At 41.2% G+C, this 23,545-nt stretch overlaps 1 long non-coding RNA gene across 1 annotated transcript; it reads right to left on the bottom strand.

Annotated features, from left to right (window-relative positions):
* Positions 1-665: 665 nt before the first annotated feature.
* LOC124159348 lies at positions 666-19,220 on the bottom strand. The gene is made up of 6 exons (XR_006864948.1): positions 18,932-19,220; positions 18,471-18,767; positions 18,012-18,293; positions 16,852-17,059; positions 6,110-6,201; positions 666-5,823 (listed from the first exon to the last, which is right to left on the bottom strand). It is a non-coding gene; the product is annotated as an uncharacterized LOC124159348 (long non-coding RNA).
* Between the last annotated feature and the right edge of the window lie 4,325 nt (positions 19,221-23,545).

The following is a 23,545-nucleotide window of genomic DNA, read 5'->3' as shown; positions in this document are numbered from 1 at the left end:
TTTCATATCAAAATTCATTCATTAATATGTTTATAGAGCAGCAAGGAAAAATAGTAAATAATTCACAATTATTTATGAATAAGAAAAATTAAGATAAAAACAAGAACTTTATTACAGCAAGATTGAAAACCTGACTACTATTGAAAGCTTGAAATTTAAATTAACATCAACACAGCTGAATAAAGTACATAAATCAGAACAATAGTCTACAAAACTGAAGTGATATCTATGAAAGCTGAGTGGAGCATTAACCTTAAGTGCTCTAACAAATCAACAAAACAGACAATATTTTAATGCCAATACTTCCATCATCATATTGACTAAATGACTAAGTTAGCAATGACAAGAATATATTTCAATGCATTACAGTGAAGCATGAAAATAAATAAAAAATATTAAAAATCAAACTTAAATGACTTGCAGGTTTAGGTAAGACTGATCCATAACATAACAAGAAGGTAGATTGAATTTACAGTGCTGTATAGCCTTTGTTATCTTAAATGTGATAATTAATGGTCTTGATTGGAATTTTCAACACTATTTTGATTGACCTACTCAGATTCTGACAATGGCAGAGAACATTGTCTAATGGAAACAAAAAGAGAATAGAATAGAATAGAATAGATATTTATTATGCTCTGGGAAAAAACCCTTGGAGCAAAGAGCACAAAACTTAATACACGTTCCACAGCATTTTTAACAAATATCAAGTGAACCAAAGTCCAAAGAACCAAATTAATTGCAGCTTCTTATTGCATTGATTACTTCCAGGATATTGAGTGAAGTAGCAAGATGAGGTTATATTCCCACGTTGGGACCCAGGAACCACATGAGGTTTTGTGGCCAACATCACTCCACCAGATAAAAGCAAAAGAAAAGAAACAGTATTAGCAGCCTGTACCCAAATTGTGAAAAACGTGAAGCAAAGGGGACTTATTTAAACATCTTTCACTTGAAATATCAAATTTATAATGTATTTCAATGATTGTTTAATATGAGATTTACAAGTAACTAAAGTTATTTTCATTGATAGAAACATTATGGTTTATAAGAAAAAATCAGGTAAGAAAAAAATTTCATATTAATATAAAAAACTTCAACTTATTATGAGTCTTCTACAATTGGCATGGAAGAGCAAGTTTGAAAACAAGAAATCATTTCTTTAAAATTGAATTTTCTTCAATTAGTTTTCATGAGAAATTACTAAGATGAAATATTGAGCATAAAGGGATGTAAGGTCCTGAAAAGCAAAGTCATCATTAGTAACAAATGACATCAGCATGTAAAATACTATAAAATTTTCCTTAACGATTAAAAGTCAATAAAATCCTAAAATTAAAATAAAGCCAAATTATATCGAACTTCAAAAAGTGATGAGTGTAGTGAGGCATGTGTGTTCAGAAAAAATCCATTTAAGTACTACAACATAAGGCAGCATTGAAACCCTAATTTTCGAAATGAGGTATTGGGGAGCTCAACTTCAGAGCCAGCAAGAAAAGGGGAGTTCCATGACCCTACCTAATTCCCATCTCTAATAGTGTGGAGGGACTCCACAATTCCCACTGGACACTGTAGAGAAGGAACCAGGAGAAGATCAGTGGCAACAATGCGGTGTTGCACATCAGGAACCTTACACAAGATGCAAGCTCATCCAACCTACCGACCTAATGAAGATAAGGATCTTCAAACTTCAGAAGATGGTAATGGTATTAGAATAGGTTAACCTATGAAGGTATCCAATTACAACCTTAAAATAATATCTCCCTCCATAAAACATGGGTCTCTAAGTTTGAATTCTCTATCGCCCAATAAAGACAAAATTGAATGGCAATTGAACAATTGGTCAATAGCACATTGGAGTAGTATGCATAAACTCTCAGAGGTGACCTAACCCTAACCTGAATGACTAACACATGAGAATAAATACATAACTACATCAGTACACCATGGCCATTTGCAGCATTCCCATTCAATTCCAACTTAAGGGCCCTACGATGAGTGCTACACTGGCCTACGCTACTTGCCAGTGCTGCAGTTCCTAAATCATGCAAGGAAAGGAGATGAGTCCCTACCACAACACAGCAAGGTCCAACGGTGGCAGAGCCTCTGCTTTCCATCGACGATCCCACGATGCACACGCTTTTTCACCTTAAAACACTAGCCCCCAAACACTTACACATATTCAGAAACACAGGGGGAATGCACAAATGACCATTCACATTACACAAAACACCAATCTTCAGTGAAGGCAGGAAGATCAACATCAGGAACAGCATTGATGACAGGATCTTCAAGGAGGGCAGTGTAATTGTGAATATGATTTGATAGATATTGCAATACCCTATGATTTCTATTTCAAAACTCGTTTGTGAGGTGAGAGCAGCCAGATTTCACCTCCCATAGACTATACCCATGCGTAGCCCCTATCGCACTAGCAGAGTAGGTAATTACCCTAACGCTTAGTGACCCAGGCAGCCACATTTCACCTCTCACAGGCGACGGCCTTTTTGTGAGAGGGCCCCTATGGCGCTAGCATAGTACGTTGTGACACTAAAGCTTAGTGACCCAGGCAGCCACACTTCACCTCTCACAGGCGACGGCCTTTTGTGAGAGGGTCCCTAACGCGCTAGCATAATAACATTTGACCCTAAAGCTTAGTGACCCAGGCAGCCACACTTCACCTCTCACAGGCGACGGCCTTTTTGTGAGAGGGCCCCTATCGCGCTAGCATAGTAAGTAATGACCCTAAAGCTTAGTGACCCAGGCAGCCACACTTCACCTCTCACAGGCGACGGCCTTTTTGTGAGAGGGCCCCTATCGCGCTAGCATAGTAAGTAATGACCCTAAAGCTTAGTGACCCAGGCAGCCACACTTCACCTCTCACAGGCGACGGCCTTTTTGTGAGAGGGCCCCTATCGCGCTAGCATAGTAAGTAATGACCCTAAAACTTAGTGACCCAGGCAGCCACACTTCACCTCTCACAGGCGACGTCCTTTTTGTGAGAGGGTCCCTATCGTGCTAGCATAATAAGTTATGACCCTAATGCTTATTGACCCAGGCAGCCACACTTCACCTCTCACAGGCGACGGCCTTTTTGTGAGAGGGTCCCTATCGTGCTAGCATAATAAGTTATGACCCTAATGCTTATTGACCCAGGCAGCCACACTTCACCTCTCACAGGCGACGGCCTTTTTTTGAGAGGGTCCCTATCGCGCTAGCATAATAACATTTGACCCTAAAGCTTAGTGACCCAGGCAGCCACACTTCACCTCTCACAGGCGACGGCCTTTTTGTGAGAGGGCCACTATCGCGCTAGCATAGTACGTCGTGACCCTAATGCATAGTGACCCAGGCAGCCACACATCACCTCACACAGGCGACGGCCTTTTTGTGAGAGGGCCCCTATCGCGCTAGCATAATAAGTAATGACCCTAATGCTTAGTGACCCAGGCAGCCACACTTCACCTCTCACAGGCGACGGCCTTTTTGTGAGAGGGCCCCTATCGCGCTAGCATAGTAAGTAATGACCCTAAAGCTTAGTGACCCAGGCAGCCACACTTCACCTCTCACAGGCGACGGCCTTTTTGTGAGAGGGCCCCTATCGCGCTAGCATAGTAAGTAATGACCCTAAAACTTAGTGACCCAGGCAGCCACACTTCACCTCTCACAGGCGACGGCCTTTTTGTGAGAGGGCCCCTATCGCGCTAGCATAGTAAGTCGTGACCTTAATGCTTAGTGACCCAGGCAGCCACACTTCACCTCTCACAGGCGACGTCCTTTTTGTGAGAGGGCCCCTATCGCGCTAGCATAGTAAGTCGTGACCTTAATGCTTAGTGACCCAGGCAGCCACACTTCACCTCTCACAGGCGACGGCCTTTTTGTGAGAGGGCCCCTATCGCGCTAGCATAGTAAGTCGTGACCTTAATGCTTAGTGACCCAGGCAGCCACACTTCACCTCTCACAGGCGACGGCCTTTTTGTGAGAGGGTCCCTATCGTGCTAGCATAATAAGTTATGACCCTAATGCTTATTGACCCAGGCAGCCACACTTCACCTCTCACAGGCGACGGCCTTTTTGTGAGAGGGTCCCTATCGCGCTAGCATAATAACATTTGACCCTAAAGCTTAGTGACCCAGGCAGCCACACTTCACCTCTCACAGGCGACGGCCTTTTTGTGAGAGGGCCCCTATCGCGCTAGCATATTAAGTCGTGACACTAAAGCTTAGTGACCCAGGCATCCACACTTCACCTCTCACAGGCGACGGCCTTTTGTGAGAGGGTCCCTATCGCGCTAGCATAATAACATTTGACCCTAAAGCTTAGTGACCCAGGCAGCCACATTTCACCTCACAGGCGACGGCCTTTTTGTGAGAGGGCCCCTATCGCGCTAGCATAATAAGTAATGACCTTAATGCTTAGTGACCCAGGCAGCCACACTTCACCTCTCACAGGCGACGGCCTTTTTGTGAGAGGGCCCCTATCGCGCTAGCATAGTAAGTAATGACCCTAAAACTTAGTGACCCAGGCAGCCACACTTCACCTCTCACAGGCGACGGCCTTTTTGTGAGAGGGCCCCTATCGCGCTAGCATAGTAAGTCGTGACCTTAATGCTTAGTGACCCAGGCAGCCACACTTCACCTCTCACAGGCGACGTCCTTTTTGTGAGAGGGCCCCTATCGCGCTAGCATAGTAAGTCGTGACCTTAATGCTTAGTGACCCAGGCAGCCACACTTCACCTCTCACAGGCGACGGCCTTTTTGTGAGAGGGCCCCTATCGCGCTAGCATAGTAAGTCGTGACCTTAATGCTTAGTGACCCAGGCAGCCACACTTCACCTCTCACAGGCGACGGCCTTTTTGTGAGAGGGTCCCTATCGTGCTAGCATAATAAGTTATGACCCTAATGCTTATTGACCCAGGCAGCCACACTTCACCTCTCACAGGCGACGGCCTTTTTGTGAGAGGGTCCCTATCGCGCTAGCATAATAACATTTGACCCTAAAGCTTAGTGACCCAGGCAGCCACACTTCACCTCTCACAGGCGACGGCCTTTTTGTGAGAGGGCCCCTATCGCGCTAGCATAATAAGTAATGACCTTAATGCTTAGTGACCCAGGCAGCCACACTTCACCTCTCACAGGTGACGGCCTTTTTGTGAGAGGGCCCCTATCGTGCTAGCATAATAAGTAATGACCCTAAGGCTTAGTGACCCAGGCAGCCACACTTCACCTCTCACAGGCGACGGCCTTTTTGTGAGAGGGTCCCTATCGTGCTAGCATAATAAGTTATGACCCTAATGCTTAGTGACCCAGGCAGCCACACTTCACCTCTCACAGGCGACGGCCTTTTTGTGAGGGTCCCTATCGCGCTAGCATAATAACATTTGACCCTAAAGCTTAGTGACCCAGGCAGCCACACTTCACCTCTCACAGGCGACGGCCTTTTTGTGAGAGGGCCCCTATCGCGCTAGCATAGTAAGTCGTGACCTTAATGCTTAGTGACCCAGGCAGCCACACTTCACCTCTCACAGGCGACGGCCTTTTTGTGAGAGGGTCCCTATCGCGCTAGCATAGTAAGTCGTGACCCTAATGCTTAGTGACCCAGGCAGCCACACTTCACCTCTCACAGGCGACGGCCTTTTTGTGAGAGGGCCCCTATCGTGCTAGCATAGAAAGTAATGACCCTAATGCTTAGTGACACGATGCTACACATCACCTCTCACAGGCGATGGCGTTTTTGTTATGGTCTCTACAATTTGTATCCGTCAGAAAATGTATTCAATTAATCGGATTTTAGTGTATTTTTGTTTAGAGGCCAAATACGTACCTGAAATAAATTATAATTGATATACATATTTATGAATTCATCAATAATGTAATGTATTATTTGACAGAAGTCAAAATATTGTAATACTTCTTTAATTTACTTAAACGCAGTAGTACCCTCTAATTTTGATATTTTTCATCTTGACTTTGTATAACAGATATCTTACTTAATTCTTAATGAAGTATCTTGAAAGGAAGCTTTTGGCTGATTTTTTAGCCAAGCCTGTTTTACAACAAATTTGTAAATGACTACATCCCTCTAGAAGACATGAATGGAGAAGGCTCACCATTTTATGCAGCACTGTCCTCTTTCCCATGGAATAGATGGATGCAGGGGAATAACAACAGGTACGCTGCATTTAATCACGACATGCGCCCCCTTAAAAGAAAAAAAATATTTCATTAGCTTTGCAAGATTTTCCTTCTCAAATTATAAAGTAGATTGAGTGTATTTCAAATTCGTTAAGTTTTTTGCAACTTTTATGCAGTTAAACATGAATAATTGAATTCCTTGAGATACAATTAATCGCATAAAGAAAAACAAAAGAAAGCCCGATAGCACTTATTGCCACAAAAGTTTACACTTATTAGATTATGCTCTAATGATAAAAATTATGCTAATTATATCACCCCTAGAAATTGCAACAAAATGAAGATGATAATTGTCTTTCAAGCATTTGGTAAATTTTAAACCTTGGTAACAAGTATTGTTTGAGAGCAAAGCCCTTGCTTCTTATGGCAAACTGTTCTGTACAATGAATGAGTCAATGAAACCGAATCTTTTTATCACTCTGGTAATTAGAGCTTCAACTTATCGCGATGTAGCAAGCGCTTACTTATATTAATCCGAAAGCCTTGATTAACATGTACCTACCTCCCTAACTATGTAAAGTAGAAACTGTTATACGACCCTCAGTTATACCTCGAGCTCACTTACACACCGACTTTTTTGGTCCGGCGAATAACCCCATTTGAACCCATGTATTTCCAACCTCCGTCATGAAAATTTTCACTTATACGACGACCTCTGTTACGAAACTTTTTCAGGTCCAATGAGATAATATCTCAAATATATGACTTGCCAGAAGATTGCGGCATGCGCGCCGATTTTAGTCACAGGAGCGGGAGTAATGTGTGCTTATTACATAGAGATATCAATGAAGAATAATAAGTTTTAACAATAAGCGATGCTGTTTACTAGATATTAATTTTAACTACAGTAGATTGTCGTCAATCCGAAATTATGAACTACGGAATATCTACGGAAGATTTTCTAGAATTTTTCCAAGGCTATGTTTTCCATCGCCCCAGCGATATAACGCCCAAATGAGCCGTTACAAATCCACGCGTGCCTAAATTTTGGCTTCCAAGGTAATTCTAAAAAGATTATCGTGTTTGCAGTATGGACGTAAGTCGATGGTGATTCAACAAGATTGTAAAAACAATGGGTTGTCTCATTCCGCGGGCTAATGTGCCGGAGCAATGCCGTCAGACTTACGAAAGCATTGGCCGGGGGAAGTTGCTTACGCGGCGCGCAGATCAAAACTAACCCAACTTGTAACTCAATGGGTTTAAATGGAACATAGTTGGACTTTAAATACCTATTAGCTTAACTATGCCTGGTGGCAAGAGTTTATTTTTTAATAGAAGGATAGTTAGTGCGAATGCCCTCTTAGAATAACTCGCGTCGTCAGTGTTCACGTACATGGGCGTACCCAGCGAGGGCAGGAGGTGGCAGCTGCCCCCCCTCCCTCCCTCCAGAATCAAAAATTGCTTATGTCTTTAAGGAAAATAATTTTTTTTTCAAGCAAATAATTTTTCAAAAAAGTTAAGAAAGCTGTTACAATATCCTTAAAATATTGGTTTCATTCACCTTTTCCATGCTTAAATCTTACTTAACTTGAACAACCATGGCCTGCCCCCCACCCCCTAGTTTTGATCCTTGGTACGTCCTTTGTCACGTCATCATCAAAGTCACTTTCAAAACCTGAATGATAAGGTAGTTCCTTTCGACTCGGGAATGGCTTATATTAAAGTACAAAAAGTGTCCCGTGTTATTATCAGAAATAGGAAAGTAAATAATTCCGTTAAGACAAATCATGCGGCTTGTGAGTCGAAGTTCCCGGCGCTGAATTCACGGAAGAATGTCGACAGAAGCTATACCCGGTAGATTCTATCTACTATTTCTAAAATGTCATGGGAAAATTCTTTTTCAGAGCGAAAACATTATAGAGTGGGGAGATTATTCCGGGCTGTCTATTTATTTTCCTCAGTCATCACTGTTGGCAGTTGCGCGGTTATTGAAATTGCTCACTTAAAAGAAGTGATATAAGATCCGGAAAAATCTTAGCTACGGTGCCAGTGGCGTAACTAGGGATATGCTTTGGGGGGTATGGTAGTACCCCACCCCCGTGGCAACGGGGATTCCCGGAAAATTATTTTAAAAAAGCCTGCAAATATATTTTACATAATTCATGCACTTAAATTTTAACCATAAGCAGATGCAGTTACTGTATATCAAAACTAAACAATTGCTTAAAATATTTTTTTTATTTCTCGATCACCATTCCGAAATTTCGCCAGTGTGATAGCCTTGCCGCTTACAAAATGTTAGTGCCAGAAATGCCAATTCGACCAAGACGTTCAACCGTGGGTAATGTTGTTCCAGCATGCAAAGTTATGTGTCTATTTAAGCAACGCATCATCTGTGGTGATGCTTTTGAGTAAATAAGATTATCAGGTTTCAATTTCTTGCCTCCAAATGAGTAATTACATCCTTGAGACAAACTGGCTCCTATTGAAAAGGATTTTATGCAAAAAACCAAAAAACCCCATGCATGAAACATCAGGGAAGAACTGAAAAAAGTTTCATAAGTGAGGTTCTACTATATTTTTTTAGTAAGACCTAAATTGAGCGTCAAATAGGCAAGAAACAAATTACAAATTATTTATGTGCGAAGTAGTTTCTTATCATTATGTGACTACGATTGAGTATAAGAGAAGTCCTCATTCTGATAGAATTCTTATCAATGCCTCCTGACATCCAGTAGCGTAGGAATTGTTTTAGGTTAACTAGTCCCGGGATTACTTGTTCAATTTCGTTCCTCCTTTTTTAAGTTAAATTTAGCTCATACTCATTCCTAAAAGTCCCTTCGAATTTACCTCTGTCTGACCAACTCGCATACATAATCAAAACCACTGACAGCATTCAGAATGTGAAAGTAAAAATTTATTAATCATAGGGCCGAGACCAAGCAGGAGTAATTCACCCACAGTCTCATTATCTACACATATCATCCATACATTTATTCCAGTCCATAAATGACTTAAGACGCAGATGAAAATGTTTTACCAGGAAAATACTAATGGTTACTAAATACCAGCTTTTACGCACTACAAAGGATAACTAAACTTCACCTTCAACTATTCACTTCCAAGGAGTTTTGAAAATTATCATTTAGTCAGCACAAGGCAAGTTCTACAACATATAATGTCTTGCAGAATCTACCCTCGACATAAATTATTTCAGTATTTCTTTCAAGAGTTACCCGAAAGAATGAATTTCATGCCCAAAATATCTTGTAAAGATGCAAAATTTACAGGGTGATTCATCTAGGGTGTCCTCGGCCCAAGAAAAAGTGATATATGGTAAGGCTCGATTTGGGAAGATGCTAAGAAAAAGGCAGGATACATGTGAAAAGTAACCTGCAGTTTATGACAGGATGACCTTAATAAAGAATAAGACCTAAGTAGTAGCTGATGAATTGGGGCAATTTTACATTCCAATATCATTATGAAGATAAGTATCCGACATCTACAGAGGTGAAATGGAAGTAATCAAACAATTAACAGGGGTGGAAAATCACATTTAAGGTGACTGGAAAAAAGTCATCTTTGACAGCCAAGTTGGCAGAAAAACCAACAATTATGGATCATGAGACCTAGAGGGGGCGCCCTAGCACGGTCGCGGAAGGCGATGCAGACAGTTTCTATTAACCAGTTTGTGCTCCGCTCGTCATAAGTACATAGCGGTTTCTTGACTCAATATTAATAAAGGTTAATCTGTGCCTTGAGACAAAGACGGGTCTCTTACCAGGTTTCCTACAGGAGAAATTTGTCGCTTAATTTCACGAATTTCGATTTTTTTCAATGACCATCACCACGGCGCAAAATCACGTAAAAAATTCAACCGACCAAGGATAATATAATCCTTTAACTACAAGCAAAGGCTACACATATGCCATACGTCTTAAATCAAAGCTACAATTTAGGAAATTGTGAGAAATTGTCAGAAGTATGTGTGTACTGTTGCGTTTTGTTTTGAATTGAGTAATTTTTAAGGATGCCATAACAGTAAATATGATTAGATTCTGTAGTAGTGAAAATTTCTTTTCTATTGATAGTTCGTATTTTTTATTTAACGATTAAAATGTTTTATTTTACACGTATTGATAACATGGTTAGAGGAAAACTTCATGATTTTCACATTGATACGCATAAGGTTTTACCTCGCATTACAAAAACATTATCAACTTTAATTCTCTTGATCTTGAGAAATCTTGCACCAACCTGCCACCCCACCTCTCCTATTAAGTTATGTGCCTGAATGTCCAACCACCCGACGCGGTGATTAGATGCGGAAATTTGTTCAGCCTTAGTTATAGTTTAGGATATTTCGCTAAAGACCTCATATTATAGTTTATTATAGGTATTATAGTTTTCTACACTTGCATACATTATAAATTCCATGTAGGTGTTTGATTTTTTTAATGTGCAAATCAAGATTTTATTCATGAGATACATGTTACGGACTAAGATTGCGCTGGCAAGTCAGAAGCTTGTCTCGGAAAGAACGCGGCTGCAAGGAAATAGTTTCTTATTCTTGGAGAAGCCATATCTTACGGCAATGCACCCGCATTTTGATTAACCACATTCTCATAGGTCTTTCATAGCTCCCATCGGCTCAAGCATTGGAAAGGGCTCAAGAGTGGCGGCGGGCACTACCCTGCCTACCGTGTTAATTCCTATTGTGACCGTAAACCCTACTCCAGTCTTACGATTTTTATTAAGCGTTTAAAAAGTTTGCTACTCAAATCAAAGCTGTCCGTTTGGAGAAATGCCGCTTATTGCTTTATTGCATCGTTATAGGAAGGGTTTTTGCCATTTTGAGGATCGCTTCCCTTCGATACGGGTGATTTCTACGAGGTGGCTCGCACGGGGATTTCCACAAATGCTTCTTCCCAATTGATTGCAAAAAACATTCCTTTCACGATTTTACCGAGAAAATTAGTCAGCTTTTACTAGTGAGAGCCAAAGGATCTCGGTGCTTGTGCTACGGAAGCGGAGAACTAAGGTTTATTTTACCTAAAGCGTGAGATTTCAGCATTGAGGACGGACTACCACTATCGGAGGATATCTCTCAATGATAAAAAGGTTACTATGTTTCCAAGATAAATATCTCTGATTTCGTTTGTAGTATTATGCAGGGAATTATATTCCAATTTCGATTTTCATCTTCGATGATTCAGATTGTTGATATTTCGGATAAGAAAAAGTTGACCGCATGAAAGTAACACGAAAAGAAATACACGACGTTATTGTTAATGGAAGTGGAAATTCGTTCTCAAAACTTAAATTTGCCGTTCAATATCTTCTCAAAAAGTTTAACTGGGAGCAGGAAGTGAAGACGAAGGAAGTAATGCAGACTGTCATGAACAAACTTTTTCAATACGTATTTCCAGAAAGAGGACGAATGCAAGAGAACCAGCGACAGGTTTGAAAAAAAACTTCTATATTGGTCAGAGAAGGATATATCCAGCTGATATGCTTATTAATCCCCTTCAGACTCCTTGCACAGGTTTTAACCTATTATTGTTTAACGTATTCGTACTGTCTTTACTTTCCTCCAAGGCGATTTTATATCACTATTGCTATCAATTTCCTGGTTTTTCTGGGTAAAGCAGCAAAGAAAGGCCTAAGAAAAACTTTAAGAGGTCTAGATATAGGTCTAACAATAAGAGCAGAAAAGTGACTGATTTGAGAAAGCAACAGTAGCTGAACTATCACTAGCTACATCTGTGACACTGCGCTCGCAAGGGCAGGCGGCAGCGAAGATAATCACGGAAATGACCACGACCACCCCCACCCGAGGGAAACATTTTACAGAAATGGAGGTAAATACCTACAAATCAAAATTAACTAACGCCAGAAGCAGCTCTTTCGCCGATTGTTAACTGCAATTGCAAAAGTTCTATACAAAATTATTCTTAAGACTGCCAAGATCTGTGGCAACCAACTTTATAGTTATGAAAGGGCTAGACGAAAAAAAATCTTCATACCCAGAGGGGACATCGGTGAAAGAAAAAAAATTTAAAAGTGGACCTGCAAGGGCTTCTGAACCATACAGCCTCGCGCATCATAGCATCAATGCCAATTCATTGATGATCACGAGGTCGACTTTTCCCTTTAATGCAAATGAAAAGTAGTTGTAGAGCTGGTGAATTTATTCTTAATGTTTTCTTACGATTTAAATACTTTTGTTAATTTACAATGGTTCATATATAATTTCATGTTTTCCATTGTATTTTTCAAAGTATAAAATACTTGCGAGGTGATTTCTGATGCGTTTTATATCGGAAAAAATGATGACACAAAGTTCAACTATTAATTAACTACTACTTTTATCTTGAAACGCAGGTTTCGGCTCGCTCAGAATTTTTTTTTAACTATAACTTAAGTAACCATTGTTTTTCGCATCCAAGTGTGATTTTCAAGCAAGCTAGCCGACATATTGTTACATTTAATTAATAATTAATTTTATTAGTTGAATATATTTCGCGTGAGTATATATCAAATGAGAAACCTCCATTTTTCGTTTACATTCCGTTAAAATAACATCAAACGACAATTCAATGCTGAAATTAAATTTTATTTTTAATTTTGTTTTATTCCCTAACCACTGAACACAGCTCAAATTGTGCCATTTTATATTCAGTATTCCAAAAATTTAACAATTACTTACACGAACAATCAAGCCCTGGATGGGGGAAACCTACCCAAACGGGACTCGAACCCGCGATTTCTTATTTGGCAGGCGAGGACATCACCCAGCCGCCACCGAGGTCGGCGGCGCGATGTTGACGAAATGTCTGTGTACATAATGAAGATAACATCGTGAACAATTTCGCAAAAGGTGTAAACTCAATAGGACCTTCGCATTCACAGGCCTATTTTTTCAGCGCATGAGAGAGGAACACGGCCCACAGAAGTTGGCTTCTACTATTTTTAATTGGCTCGCCGCCAATTAGGTGTCATATCAACTCAGACTGCGACCCCTGTTCCAGCGACCCGTATCAAATTTATCCTCAGTATCAAATTTCTCCTAGGTATCGCCGCGGGCGAAGTCGGAAGGGGAGTTGCCTCGCCCCCCCTTTCTCTCCCTCGCGTCGCTTCGGTCTCCATGTCCCGGCACTGCGGCTATAGGCCTTCGTAAGATGAGAAAGTCTAACGGAATTCTGCACTGACGTGAGCACAGGCCAGTGGTTGCCACCTTCGTTAAAAAGATCCCACACTAAGGTACTTCAAGAGATCGCCATGAGACTTACAAAGATTCAAAATGGACTACATTCCAGTGAAAAAAATATTCAGAAACCATAAAAGCAACCATATTGACAGTGACCATAACTTAGTTAGGATGAAATTCCATCCGAAACTCAAAACTTAGGAAAGGAGAGATAAAAATTGGCAAGTTGAAAAATTGAAGGAAGTTCAGCATCAACTGGAATTTAAAGAAGCTGTGGCGAACATAATAGGAGAAGATATGAATAAAGTGGAAGGAACAGGAAAAACTTTGTAAGGGGAATGCAGGCAGCACCTGAAGAACTAGTTTGAAAAAGGAAAGCCAACATGAAAAAACTACCTCGATTCAATCTTATTGAAGAAAGAAGGAACAACACGAGTGCAGAAACAGATAAAGGACAGTAAAATTACCAGAGAGGAGGAAATGAGATTTTTCACGAAGGATGGAAGGCTAGAGTCAGGGACGATAACTATCTGAAGACTTACTGAACAACCTTGAAAATGAAAAAGAAGAGGCTGTCTATATGATAGTAAGGAATGGTAAGGAACCTCTTCAACGCCTAAGATTTAACACCCTGACTGGGATAGATGCTGGTATGTTAAGCAAATTTTTAGAACTTTCATACAAGTAAGGTTAACGTGACCATTTAAATTCCATTATCAGTTTATAGTCAAGTCTGTGGTTAGTACAAAATGCCTTTAAGAATGATATCTGAAGAGAATATTATACGTGCTGGCCTAAATCATCAAGTTGGTAAATGATATGGAGAAAGGTTAGGAAGAAAAGCTCCACATCATGGGCGTACCCAGCGAGGGGCAGGGGCAGGGGCCCCCCTCTAGAAGCAAAAATCGTACAAGTCTTAAAGCAAACTCAGTACTGCATTTAAACGAAAGTATTCAATAAATATTCTTTAAACCCACGAAAAATCATGTATATTAGTATTAGTTATGTAACTAAAATAAAACTATTTATTCAAGGAAATAATCTCAAATCCCATGCCCCCCCTCCCCCCCCAGCTATGATCCTGGGTACTCCCTTGCTCCACAATGCTACAAGAGGGACTGAAAATTGAAAACTCATGCTTGAAGAGTGAGCTAAGTGAAGAGATGGAAAGAATATCTGGTAAGTAGGTAACAAACATCCTAAGATAGATAACGTATAATAAAGGAAAGTGGATGAAGATGACACTGCAACCTCAATTTCACATTCAGAATTTGATGCGGCAGAAAAAGATCAGATGAATAAAATATCTGGAAAACCAGCTCTATAAAATCATAAGCGAAGTTGTTTTGATAGTTGAGTTACCGAATGGCTCTGAATGGAACATAATACTAATTCCCAAGAAAAAAAAATAGTGAACTGAACATTTTTTCGGATCATTAGCCTGAAAACACGCATCTAAGAAACTGGCAAGAATCGTCTACAAAATAGTAGACTTAACATTAAGAGCAGTGCCGTAGCCAGGGGGGAGGTCCAGGGGGTGTCCAGGGGGCCCAGACCACCTGGACCTCCCCCCCCCCCCGAAATATAAAAATTAATTTCCTTCATAAATGAAAACCAAATATTGAAAAATAATGAATTTACAAAATATTTCTTTAACAAATGAAGTTATTTCGATTATGCAAAGGGTTAAAATTAGTTAAAAACCCATTAATTAGTACCCCGTTTTTCAAAAATTCTCCCCCCTGGTTTTGGACCCCCCCTCCCCCCCCCCCCCCCCCCGAACAAAATTCCTGGCTACGCCACTGACACGAAATGATGAGACACTGGAAAAAAAAGCAAAGGCACAATGGAAGAAATATTGACCCGAGAGGTTCTCATTGAGAGGAGAAGATGAGAACAAGCCAATGTACAAGCAATGCATTCACTGCAGGAAAACCGATGACTTCTTGAACGAAAGCATCGCTGACCTCGCTTCTCAACATAATGCCCCTGAGGCGACACTGCCCCCACGCCCTCTATTTCTCTTGCAGCGGCCATGGTGACGATAAAATCAAAATCAAGGAGTCAGAAAAAAAATTCGAAGTGGCTTTAAGAATGGGGAAGCACATGTGTTCACTAATTTAAGTAAGAACAGAGCTACCGGAACATCGACCTCTATTTTTCCACAAGACCAACCAGTGGCGTAACTAGGAATATGCTTTGGGGGGAGAGGGCGGTACAACCTCCCACTCCCCGTTTGGGAAAATGTGAAAAATTACATGCCGGAAAATTACAGTTTACATAATATTGGCACTTAAAATTTAGGTTTCATTAAAATGTTACATTAAAATTTACTACAAGTCAAAAGTTTTGAATATTATTCTTATTTCTCAGAGGCCTTGGGGGGATCTATTCCCCTCATACCCCCCCGTAGGTACGCCACTAGGACCAACGTAACTGCTTTATAATTTGTTTGCCTTTTCATTGTCGTCACGTCATTAGCAATGAATTTAGCTCGGGGAAACAATTGACAGTTTAAACAAAATACTCATTGCTTAAATCACATCTAAATATAACGCCCCAAGGGAGACAACGTGCCCTTGGGATCCCTCTCTGTGAAATCCCTCCCGGTGGTCGTGACCCATCCCGTAATTCGTCTAGCAGCGGCTACGGTGATGATACAAACAGGGACGCCGACTCACAAAAAATATTGATAAATATTGATATTGAAAAATATTGGGGGCCCAAATCTGGAATCTTACCCTAGGAAATTTTATACGTAGTAAGTTTTCAGTTTTTTAAGCATTTTAGAAGAGTCATATGATCAACATTAGAACCCGGATAACTATAATCTCGATATCTGGACTCTCTGGGGAAAATCGACAAGCCTGACATTTTATCCTCACACACAACGAATTTTTGAGGGGGCTCGGGCCCCCTCAGGCCCCATGGAGCTGGCGCCACTGGATACAAATAAAATAGAGGAGACCGAGAAAAAATTCGATGTAGCTTTAAGAATAAAAAAGCACATTGTGATCACTACTTAAGAAGAGGGCTTCCGGAACATCAATCTATTTTTCCGCATGACCAACTTAACTGATTAATCATTTTTTCATCGTCGTCACTGCGATTACCGTACTCTCAACAGCAGCACAAAAATAATCCCAAATACTCGTCGAAATTCCTACGAAATTATGGCTATTTTTTTTTAGAGATTACAGTAAAATATATTAAATGATAATCTTATTTCTTTCTCTCGGAATTTAGGCGAAACAAATTCACGGAAATATTTTTCCGCTGTGATCTCCATCGCAACATCAATTTTTTTTAACAGCTGGTTAAGCATCGGTAAATCAACTATATAGGCCGCAACCTCCGCGCACCAAATATTTTTATTCTATTGTTTCCGAACTTTAATTTTATCTAGGTCTCAAGGCTGACGAACGACCTGCACTGACCACACACTGACATACATGAATGAGTTCACTGGTGTCCCTTTGAAATGATATCAAGGAAATTTTTACTCACCGAAATATATTCCAGAGCCGCAGCCTGATGACCGAAGTTCAGACTAAATCTTTCACTAGGTGGCTGTGGAGCTTTATTCAGACTGCATTCTCTCGCTAGAGGCTTGAACCAAACAGCTGATGCCATCGTTACGAAGGTTGCAGAAGAATGTACAGCAAGCTTACAGCGATTGCTGAGTGTGGAAACCTGAAGTGGCGTCGTTGAAGGCCTGAAAATTGAAATTAAGTCATGACTACGGCACAGGTAAAAATAATCTTATCTGAGACTAAAACTGGTACCTTAACAATCAAATTTAATGTTAACGCTAAATGATTTAACTAAGAACTCCGGCGACTGTATGGTTTTATCAAATCGCCAATTTTCGTCGGATCTTCACCAAAATTAGTATGCATAACTTATTTCACATTCTCAACAATCCTAGGGTGGGCGAAAGCGCTTCGAGTACAAATAAAAATTTACTGATTCATTACTTATCTCGGTGTCGGATGGGTAACTTACACGTTGCAGGAGCCATCATTGATGAGAAAAGACAATCGAAAACTAAACTGTTGCTCAGGTGAACGAATTAGTTTGTATCATGAGGTTTTGATATAACTTCGAGGGACGAATTTATGTTTTTAATACAATAACTATGCCTCGACCCATCCTGGCATAATCCGACACGCCCACATAATTTTGCTAGTGCCGTCATAAGCCCGTCTGTCGGAGTCAGTCGACACACAAATAAGAAGCCGCGCCTTCGGCCTTCCGCCGTGCGCTACCCAACCCACCCCTCCGGTCGTACGACCGTACACTAGGAATAAGCCATTCATTCGCTTGGATTTTACAAAATGTAGAGAGAAAATTTGCATCCTTTACAAGGCACATCATGCCTCGTCTATACCCAAACCTTAGTAACAGTTTGTTTTCGATCGTCTTTTCTCCTCTATGATGGCTTCTGCAACGTTAAGTTACCCATCCGACACCAAGATAAGTAATAAATTAGTAAATTTTTATTTGTTCCCGAAGCGCTTTCGCCCAACCTAGGATTGTTAAGAATGTGAAATAAGTTATATACGTAAACTACTAAAAATCAGACGAAAATTGGAGACTCGATAAAACTATACAGTTGCCAGAACTCCGCCAATGCAAACGTTTGAACATAACGATATATAACTCACCTCTATTATAATAGTCTCCGAATATATCAAGATGTGGCGTACGGGAACGTCTCCATATCGTCACGATGGATCACCATTCAGTAGGTACTTCGTTTTTTTTAGCCAACTTGTCAGATATTATTTCATTTGACTCTCCAGTCAGTCAACAAGTTTCTTCTCAATGTGTCGATTTGAAGATTTTGCCAGATGAAAGTTGACCCTTAGACCACTTCTAAGTATATGTACTTTCACCAAGCACCCTAATCGCTATCACTTGTCTGGTGCTCGTCACCCACGAAAGACCTGTAAATGAAGAAAAACACTTCGTTAACGATGACAAAGAACCAAGCAAGAAAGAAACAAATTAAAAACGTCGATTGGATGAAGTTCACACTCCTTGCCCATCGAATGGATAAATTCGAAAACCTCTGCCAATTACGTTCCGCACAGGCATGGTTTATGATAAGGAATAAAACTCACCACAAGCATATGCTGAAGTTGTGGATCCTTTCCAATTCTACTAAGGCAATTCATCAGCGAGCAGTGCTGCAATGACTGCAATGATGAATCGCCCCGACGGAGGTACAGCCAAAATCTCGTGGAAAATTTCCTCAGCCATTTGACATCGCGGATAAACCGAGGAGAATAAATCTTAGAAATACTCTCTCCAGGAAATCTGCCTTTCTAACGGCAACGCCCCACGTGCTAGTTAACGAAGTCAAATTACGTCGAGTAATCCGATCGAACTAGTAATAGAATTCTTACTTCAACATGGGTCTGAAAATATTGAACAAATAAAGTTAGCATACAGACTCTTTTAGAATAAGACAAAAAGAATGACAATATTTCAAGAATTACTACGTCTTAGCGCATAAATGCCATGCTCTCCCAATAACCAAGCAACTTAAAAGGAATAAGTAGTTAACGTCTACAGTACTTACCATTACGGCCACACAATATCGACGACAAATCGTACGCTGTGAGGAAGATTACGAGAGCTAATTCGAATCAATTCAGCTACTTCTTGATTTAAAACATTAAATCGAAAAAGCAAGACGGCTACAAGAACTTTGTAGGAATCTCATCGCCAATGAACCACGAGGAGGTATTGCTTCCGTACGAAATCGAAATCACGGAGGTGAATTAAAGTGAACCATATTCGGGCAGCAAAGTAGAGCCAGCAAAACCTCCAGATTGAAGGCATCGGAACCCGTAAAGGTACTAGTCACAACGAAGAGCAGCGACAAAATGACCGAAAACCTGTGAAGCTGCGCAATTTATAGAGAAGTTCACCGGCGAGAGGGGAGGGTGTCGAGGGGTTCAGGGGGTTGCTACCTCACCTACCTCTCCACTCCCCCGCCTCCTCCCCGTTCCCTGCCACGCAAGCAGCGAGCAGCCGGGCCGGTCCCTCGCGAGTGACATGGCATTTTTTGGATTTCGATTGCGCACCCACGTGGGAGACTACAACGATCGACTCACAGTCAGGGGCGGTCTTGGGAGAATGAGGACCCTCGGCTCGGCCTCATGATCTAACCGGGGGGATTCAGGGGTCCTCCCCCGGAAACTTTTAGAAAATTTTATGCCCGAAAATGCATTTATTACGCTATTCTGGCTCTTATTAATTATTTAAAAGTTAATCATAAATACTAATTCGGTAAGAAAAAAATATTATGGAAAGTGAGAATTTCACAGCTTATAAAAATTTGATACTGTACTATGATTCTATAAAATAATTAGTAACTATGCTCCTTGAAACTGCACCGAAATCTAAAAAAAAAAACTTCACAATAACCTTTTCGAGTGACTCTTTCTTAAAAGAATCAGGTTTTCCTTTATCTTTCGATACCTTTATTTTATTTATTTTTATATATTAGGTCGGCTTTTTTTCAATCTTCGATGGGTCATAAACAGAGATGAAGTGGTTGATTAAAAATTGTTTTATTACTAAATATTGTGCACAAATGTGGTGTCCTTTCGACATAACCGCCTCGGCGATTGAGGAATTAATCGTACCTATGGACAAGCTTTACCATACCTTCTTCATTGGATTTCTCCGCCAATGTCTTAAAATGAATTTTGCCAATGTCCTGATGCTCCTCGTCCGTTTGAAAACGCTTCTCTGAACGACACATTTCATTTCAGCGCGAGGATGGAAGTCGCACGGCACTAAGTTTATTTATTTATTTTTTATTTATTTATTTATCACATCCCCCGTAAACAGCACATGACGGCCTTTTACAACGAGGGTTTCCAATATTAACAAATTACAACACAAACATCCATGCCCTGGATAGGGATCACCTACCCAGGCGGGATTCGAACCCACGACCTACGGTTTGGCAGGCGAGGACTTTACCCCACCGCCACCGAGGCCGGCAAACAAACAAACCGCCGAGGTTGGCACTGAACCGCGGGTGATCAAAAATGTCCCATTGAAATTGCCCAAGGAGCTCCTGGTTGGGCTGCATCAGCGCTGACATGACGGGCGTTGTCATGAATAAGAACATTTCTAGAAGTCCAGTGACGCAGCGAGGGGAAGTTATGGGGGATAAAACCTCCCCCAGATCTCAGAATTTTTAAAAGTTTAATCCATTTTACTTAATTGGATTAATATAACTTACAGAATAGTGTAAATATTAATAAAATATCCCTCCGAAAGCCGTAAAACTCACCATTTTGAATCATTTATCTTAAAAATTTTCTGAAGGACTGCCCCCGCACCTCTCGCTTACCCTGGCGGGTATTCCACAACCCCAGACACCCCAGTATTAGTTGTGCCTAAAACCCCCACTAGCCTTAATTCCTAGCTGCGCCCCTGCAGAATTCAGCATGTCTCCTCTTTTGTTTTGACTGGGAAAAGCCGTCATATTTCACACACTGGCCGCAGTCCATTAAAAAAATATCTTTTATCGGCATAAACGTCAAGAAAAGTTTATTCTGAAGTAATTCGGCGAGTTTTCTCGCTGTCACTCCGCAGTGCACACTCGGCGGGAGAATCAATTGAAGCAGTGTAGTTAATGAGATTGCTACTAACTTTAAACTAACAACTTACGATCAGAAATGACTCAAGCGTGTGGTGCGGAGGACGCGCAGTTGCCCTTTCCGCTCAGTACCCGCCTGTCGCTTGTTTGGTGTTTTTGCTGAGCTATCGGAGGTTGGAAAAAAACCGGCCTCGTATAAAACTTTTCACACTGAGTAGTGAGCATACTGTAAATAAAGCAACTAATGAACACTTAGGATTTCATAATTTAAAAAAAAAAACTTCAAGTAATCGAAGTATTTTTTATTATACCTTCCATACACGCCACACAATAGACATGAGCATAGGCGGATCCAGGAGGGGGGCACGGGGGCACGTGCCCCCCCCCAGACCCTTAAAAATATGCTAGATTTTTAATACGGTCCCATTATCATTTCGTTTGTTTTGTATGACGAGGTATCCTTGTGCCCCCCCCTGACCAAAATCCTGGATACGGCCTTGCTTGTGCCCCTCCCAGAAAGAAATCCTGGATCCGCCCCTGGACATGAGCGTTGTGGGGGGGGCCTTAAGCTCGGCGATTGCCGATCAACCAACCTGGCCAGACCGCCCCTGACGGCGAGCGCTAATGAACGCTACATTCGCTTCAAGATGCTCCCAACGGATGTGCTCTAGAGCAGTGGCGTAGCGAAGAATTTAGTTCGGCGGGATTAAAAAACCAGGGGGGGAAACTATTTGAAAAACAGGGTACTAACAATTAGTTGAGGGGTTTAAACTAAATTTAACACTTTTCATAACAGAAAAAAGTCATTTTTCAAAGAAATCTTTTGTAAATTCATGTTTTTTTTCAATATTTGGTTTTCTTTCGTGATGCAAAGTAAGTGTGCTTTTATATTTCGGGGTTGGGGGTGGTCCGCACCCCCCGGACCCTCCCCCTTGGTTGCCACTGCTCCGAAATACAAATCCGTAGGTGCTACGTTTGCTATGAGAATTTCTTTACGGATCGGTCAAGAGCGAAGTGAAAATTACGGAAATGAAAGAAGGCGGGCTAACCATATTTATAGAGACCGAGGAGATGGCGTCAATTGCGCTTGTAGAGGCGATTGTGGTCCCTCCTTCCTCTTTGGAAGACGACGAAGAAGATAGAGGTCATGGTGTAAGAAATCGGTGCAGTGCAATTCCACAAGATTCCAAGATTGTAACTGCTCATCTTGTTCCCGCTTCTTGCCTCTCGAGTACGCGTGAGCGCAAAGCCGCCTGAACACTTCAAGTGTACGACCAGCCTTAAGGGTTCACGTTCAGAGATGCTAACGTACGTGGAAGCATAGGGGACAATAGGGTGGTTTCCTAGTATTTTTTATTGCCTAAATCGAAAGATTATTGCTCCTGGAATACGCATTTCACGCTTTTAGATGTTTAAATGACGATATCTATTTCTCGCCATTAAACGAAAAGTGAAAAATTTCAAGCGCGCGAAAACGCGACGGCTTATTGTAAGTATGAATGCTGGGAAGAGCCCGTGTGACGTCATTCTGGTACCCGCAGACGGAAAATAAGGTGACCTTGGGGCAAGGATGCGTGCGCCGCTGCGATGCAGGCTGCTAGCAGGTAGCGCTTGGCTTAAATAAGAATTATTAATACCTTATCAAGCAAAGGAAACTTTCCGACCATAGGCAGTTTTAATAGGTGATAATTAAGAGATGTTTCCCAGGGCTCTGTGCCTCATGCATGCATTGGTAATCTCAGACAATGTAAAACTCCTGACTACTCGTAAAGCATCTAGGTGCCTGTGACGTCACGTGGTGTGGCATCGCATGGCCGCCAATTTGGCCATTTTTAAATGAGGTTTAAATTGACCATTAACATTCGTCTAAACTGGGATTTCTAAAACAAAATAATTTGTATATTATGAATACACTTATGTTGGGTAACAAATCGCAATCAATGCCTTTTGTTTTCTTTGACGAAGGAAACTACCCTGTTAACCTTGTAATAGCGTCTGAAGGTGATTTTTGAAAAATCAGGCCCTAAGCGTAATAGAAATAACCCGGCGATACAGATGTTGACTATTAACCAGCTATTGTCCTTCAAAACTACGATTTTCTACAATTTTAATGTGCGACTACTATTTGCGGTATAAATGCCGCGGGATGCCCATTCGTGGCAGCAAATTTAGCACGCCCACTCAATTTGGCACGTTAGCGAAAAACCCTTCGCTATCTTTTCCAGTTCACCTCTGACCACAGAGTATATGGTACCGGATAACCAACTCCTGTAAAAAAACGTGGTCATAATCTGAAGTAGAACACTTCTCTATATCATTACCAGGGCCGTCGCGTGGTGTGGCCGCGCCCGGGACGAGATTCTGTCAAGCGCGCCGCCCCCCCCCCTCCCCGGGCGGCCGCACCACAACTTACACTCAAAACCAAACACAATGCGAGCGGCAGGTGTTTACAGGAATCCCGAATCACCAAATAACAACGAACATATTTGTTTTTAACATTTATTCACAATCCACGTACAGTATTGTTGAAAATATTCAAACCAAGATAATATACCTATGAATGTTAAAGTTGAA

Source organism: Ischnura elegans, chromosome 5, assembly GCF_921293095.1.
Source record: "Ischnura elegans chromosome 5, ioIscEleg1.1, whole genome shotgun sequence".
NCBI classification, from domain to species: Eukaryota; Metazoa; Arthropoda; class Insecta; order Odonata; family Coenagrionidae; genus Ischnura; species Ischnura elegans.
The sequence above is the reverse complement of the archived record's forward strand: the minus strand, read 5'-3'. Positions and strand labels throughout refer to the sequence as shown.